We start from the raw sequence: 6,000 nt of genomic DNA, 5'->3' as shown, positions 1-6,000 counted from the left end.
ATGCTCGCTTCGGCAGCACATATACTAAAATTGGAACGATACCGAGAAGATTAGCATGGCCCCTGCGCAAGGATGACATGCAAATTCATGAAGCGTTCCATATTTTTAGGAAATGAAGAATACAATTTCTGAATTGAAGAACACAGTAGAAGGTATCAAAAGCAGGATTGATGAAGCAGAGGATCAGATTAGTGAGTTGGAGGACAAAGTAGAAAACATCTCATAGAAAGAGCAAGAAAAGGAAAAGAGGCTCAGAAAGAATGAAGAGGGATTAAGGGAAATGCAAGACAATATGAAATGTAATAATATCTGAATAATAGGAATACCAGAAGGAGAAGAAGAAGAATAAGGGATAGAAAACCTAGTTGAAAGAGTAATGATGGAAAATTTTCCTAATTCAATGAGAGAAAAAGTCACACAAATCCAGGAATCACAGAGAGTCCCAATCAAGAGGAACCCAAACAGGCCTACTTCAAGACACATCATCATTAAAATGGCAAAATTCCGAGACAAAGAGAGAATCTTAAAGGCAGCAAGGGAGAAAAGGGAAGTAACATACAAGGGAGCTCCAATTAGGTTAGCTATCGACATCTCATTGGAAACACTCCAAGCAAGAAGAGAATGGCAAGAAATATTCCAAGTAATGAGAACCAGAGGCCTACAGCCAAGGCTACTTTACCCAGCAAGGCTCTCGATCAAGATAGAAGGCCAAATAAAGAGCTTCCAAGACAAAAGAAGCCTAAAAGAATTTGCTTCTACCAAACCAGCTCTACAAGAAATACTAAAAGGACTGCTTTAAGGAAAGGAAGGAAAAGAGAGAGACAGAGAGGAACACAGGTACAAAAATGGCAATGAATAAATACTTATCAATAATAACCTTAAATGTAAATGGATTAAGTGCTCCAATCAAAAGACATAGAATAGCCCAATGGATAAGAAAGCATGACCCACACATATGCTGCCTACAAGAGACCAACCTCAGGACAAAAGACCATCACAAACTAAAGGCTGGAAACAAATTTTCCAAGCAAACGGACGAGAAAAAAAAAGCTGGGGTAGCAATTCTCATATCAGACAAAATAGACTTAAAAAAAGTGGCCATAAACAGAGACCCAGAAGGTCGCTTCATAATACTCAAGGGAAGAATCCACCAAGAAGACATTAACATCATAAATATATATACACCCAACATAGGAGCACCCAAATATATAAAGAAAATTTTAGAGGACTTCAAGAAAGATATTGACAGCAACACAATTATAGTAGGGGATTTTAACACCCCACTATCAAAAATGGACAGATCTTCCAAACAAAATATCAACAAAGATATTGCAGCATTAAACAACACCGTAGATGAAATGGACTTAACTGATATATATAGAGAGAGCCCTTCATCCCAAAGAAGCTAAATACGCATTCTTTTCAAATGCACATGGAACATTTTCAAAGATAGATCACATGATAGGACATAAAACAAGCCTCAACAAATTCAAGAATATGGAAATCATACCAAGCATTGTTTCTGACCACAAGGGACTGAAATTGGAAACCAACCCCAATGGAAAAAAACCAAAACAATCAAAATCATGGAGACTAAATGGTATGCTATTAAACAACGAATGGGTCAAGAAAAAAATAAGGGAAGAAATTAAAAAGTTTCTGGAAACAAATGATGGTGAACTCACAACAACCCAAAACTTATGGAACACAGCGAAGGCAGTCCTGAGAGGGAAGTTCATAGCAATACAGGCTTACCTAAAGAAGATAGAAACATTTCAAACAAACAACCTTACTCTATGCCTGCAAGAACAACAACAAAGACAGCCCAGAGCAAGTAGAAGGAAGGAAATAACCAAGATCAGAGGAGAATTAAATGACATAGAGCCTAAAAGCACAATTCTAAGGATCAATGAATCCAGGAGTTGGTTCTTTGAAAAGATAAACAAAATTGACAAGCCTTTCAGTAGGCTCATCAAGAAAAGAAGAGAGAGGACACAAATAAACACAATCAGAAATGAAAGAGGAGTGATTACAACTGACACCACAGAAATAGAAAGGACTGTAAGAAATTACTATGAAGAACTGTATGCCAAGAAATTTGAAAACCTGGTGAAATGGACAAATTTCTAGGAAAATATAATCTTCCAAAACTCAATGAAAAAGAAGCAGAAAACCTGAACAGACCAATAACAGCAGATGAAATTGAAGCAGTAATCAAAAAACTCCCATCACACAAAAGCCCTGGATCAGATGGTTTCACAGGAGAATTCTACAAAGCATTTAAGGAAGAGCTAACCCCTATTCTTCACAGACTATTCCAAAAAATCCAAAAGGATGGAAGATTCCCAAACTCTTTTTATGAAGCCAGCATCATCCTAATTTCAAAACTAGATAGAGACACAACAAAGAAAGGAAACTTCAGACCAATATCGCTGATGAACATAGATGCTAAAATCCTCAACAAAATATTGGTAATCGCATCCAACAATACATCAAAAAGATTATACACCATGACCAAGTAGGATTCATGCGAGGAATGCAAGGATGGTTCAATATTCGCAAATCAGTGAATGTAATACATCACATAAACAAAAGCAAAGACAAAAACCACATGATCATATCAATAGATGCAGAAAAACTTTTGATAAGGTACAACATCCATTTATGATAAAGACATTCAGCAAAGTGGGAATAGATGGATCATTCCTCAATATAATAAAGGCCATATATGAGAGACCTATAGCCAACATCATACTCAATGGGTAAAAACTAAGATCTTTTCCACTAAGATCAGGAACAAGACAAGGTTGTCCACTCTCACCACTTCAATATAGTATTGGAAGTTTTAGCCACAGTGATCAGAAAAGAAAATAAAATAAAAGGTATCCAAATTGGAAAGGAAGAAACAAAACTGTCATTGTTTGCAGATTACATGATAGCGTACATGGAAAATCCTATAGACTCTACAAAAAAAAATGGCTCGAACTAATTAATGAATTTGGCAAAACAGTGGGTTACAAAGTCAATATCCAGAAATCTAAGGCATTTTTGTATACCAACAATGAATCAACAGAAGCAGAAATCAAGAAAAAAAATCCCATTCAATATAGCAAAAAGAAAAATAAAATACCTAGGAATAAACCTAACCAAGGAGGTAAAAGACATGTATGCAGAAAACTACACAACACTGAAGAAAGAAATCAAGGAAGATACAAACGGAAACATATACCGTGTTCATGGATTGGAAGAATTAACGTAATCAAAATGTCCGTACTACCCAAAGCAATTTACAGATTCAATGCAATACCTATTAAAGTACCAGTGACATATTTCACAGACATAGAACAAACACTTCAAAAATTTATATGGAACCACAAACGACCCCAAATAGCAGCCACAATTTTGAGAAAGAAGAACAAAGTAGGAGGGATCACAATACCTGACATCAAGCTATATTACAAGGCCACTATAATCAAAACAGCCTGGTACCGGTATAAAAACAGGCACATAGACCAATGGAACAGAACAGAGAGCCCGGAAATAAACCCAACTCTCTACAATCAATTAATATTTGACAAAGGGGGCAGTAACATGAAATGGAGTAAAGATAGCCTCTTCAACAAATGGCGTTGGGAGAACTGGACAGCTACATGCAAAAAAACATGAAACTCGAGCACCAACTTACACCATAACCAAAATAAATTCAAGGTGGATAAAGGACTTAAGTATAAGCCGTGACACCATTAAAGGCCTAGACGAGAACATTGGCAGAAAAATCTCAGATATTTCACGCAGCAACTTTTTTACTGATATGTCCCCTAGAACAAAGAATATAAAGGATAGAATAAACAAATGGGATCTCATCAAAATAAAAAGTTTCTGCATGGCTAAAAAAACAGTATTAAATTAAAAAGACAACCAACTGTATGGGAAAACATATCTTCCAATGATACCTCAGACAAAGGTTTAGTCTCCAAAATATACACGACTCCACTCTAAGAAGACAACCAACCCCATTAAAAAATGGGAAAAGGACTTGAACAGACACTTCTCCAAGGAGGACATACAGAGCATCCAGAGACACATGAAGAGATGCTCAATATCGTTAGCTATCAGAGAGATGCAAATTAAAACCACAATGAGATACCACTTTACACCAGTCAGGATGGCTATCATAAACAAAGCAACAAGCAACAAATGTAGGAGAGGTTGTGGGGAAAAGGGGTCCTTAGTTCACTGTTGGTGGGATTGCAGACTGGTACAACCATTATGGAAAACAGTATGGAATCTTCTCAGAAAAATAAAAATCGACCTGCCTTTTGACACAGCAATTTCACTGCTGGGATTATATCCTAAGAATCCTAAAACACCAATCCAAAAGAACCTATGCACCCCAATGTTCATAGCAACACAATTTATAATAGCCAAGAGTTGGAAACAAACTAGGTGCCCGTCAGTAAATGAATGGGTCAAAAAATTGTGGTACATATACACAATGGAATTCTATGCAGCAGAGAGAAAGAAGGAGCTCCTATCCTTTGCAACGGCATGGATGGAACTGGAAAGCATTATGCTGAGTGAAATAAGCCAGGCGGTAAAAGACAAATACCAGATGATCTCACCTTTAACAGGAAGCTAAACAACAAAACAGACAAGCAAGCAAAATAAAAACAAAGACACTGAAATGGAGATCTGGGGATGGCGACCAGAGGGGAGAAAAGAGGGAATTTCAGGGGAAAAAGGGGAGGGATTTAGAGGAGCTAGTATAAAGGACACGTGGACAACAGCTATGGGGGGTGAAAATGGGAGGGAGGTGGGGATCACGGGGCGGGGGGTGGGCTGGGAAGGGAGTAAAAGGCAGAAAAGGGTACTTGAAAAATAATTAAATTTTTAAAAATGAAAAAATTAAATAAATAAAAGTACTGTCCCTGGTGATTCCTACAGATGTAACAGACTTGTAGCCAAACACATGGGGCTCAGAACCATCAAGATGTAAATGTTGCCCTGGCTGGCATAGCTCAGTGGATTGAGCACGGGCCTGCGAACCACACGATCATGGTTCGATTCCCAGTCAGGGCACGTGCCTGGGTTGCAGGCCAGTTCCCGGCAGGGGACTCACGATAGGCAACCACACATTGATGTTTCTCTCCTTCTCTCATTCCCTTCCTCTCTAAAGATAAATAAAATCTTTAAAAAAAGATGTAGCTGTTAATGTTAATAGAACCACATCTGTACTCACTGGCTTGCAAACCTGGTGGGGGTGGTGGGTTTGCACTGGCTTGCAAGGTCATATGTCTCATCTTATCTCTTCTACTATAGAATAAATTAGGAGAAAGAGCTCGAAATAGTGTAAAGAGCCTAAGATTTGGGGCCAAAGAGATTTGAAGCCCAAAAACTGGTTTTGGGCAAGTTATGTAACCTTCTGAATCTCTGTTTCTTATACAAAAGTAAGGATAATAATAGGCACACAATAAAGTTGCAGTGAGAATTAAACAAGTTCACATGTAAAAAGCCATAAACACAATGCTTTGAAAAGAAGAGGTAATCTCTGGCAGATCTTTTCCGGCAGAGTCCGCTTGTTGTGGCTGACAGCGAGAATGAATGCACAGGGGACAACAGTCCTGTGAAGAAAAAGGGAACAGGCACGACTACTCTCTCAAGGCGAGAGTGCCTATGGTGCCTCAGCCACTCCCTCAAGAGGGGAGCACTCTGACCATTGCCTAGATATTCTTTTATTATTTTCCTGGAGTCTTACATCATAAAAAGATCTATTATCTATCACATAGAATATTATTGTCTACATTTTAGGTATAATCAAGAAAATGAAAATAACATGCAAAGGGGAATGACGATGAGCTGATTAGCTCTGTCCTTGGGAAAACTCCTACAGGCTTTGAAAATTACCTTGAAGATAGACAATACTTATTTGTTGGTTTAGACCAGGGTGTGGAGTTTTAGCAAGAGTAAGCCATAACAATCTGTAAGCATTTTCTAGGCCCG

At 38.0% G+C, this 6,000-nt stretch overlaps 1 non-coding gene across 1 annotated transcript; it reads left to right on the top strand.

Moving 5' to 3' along the window:
• On the top strand, positions 1–107 carry LOC119043507 (U6 spliceosomal RNA). The gene has a single exon (XR_005081425.1). It is a non-coding gene; the product is annotated as a U6 spliceosomal RNA (small nuclear RNA).
• Positions 108–6,000: the final 5,893 nt, after the last annotated feature.

Source organism: Artibeus jamaicensis, unplaced genomic scaffold (assembly GCF_021234435.1).
Source record: "Artibeus jamaicensis isolate MK-2021 breed Jamaican fruit bat unplaced genomic scaffold, CSHL_Jam_final contig_519, whole genome shotgun sequence".
NCBI classification, from domain to species: domain Eukaryota; kingdom Metazoa; phylum Chordata; class Mammalia; order Chiroptera; family Phyllostomidae; genus Artibeus; species Artibeus jamaicensis.
The sequence above is the reverse complement of the archived record's forward strand: the minus strand, read 5'-3'. Positions and strand labels throughout refer to the sequence as shown.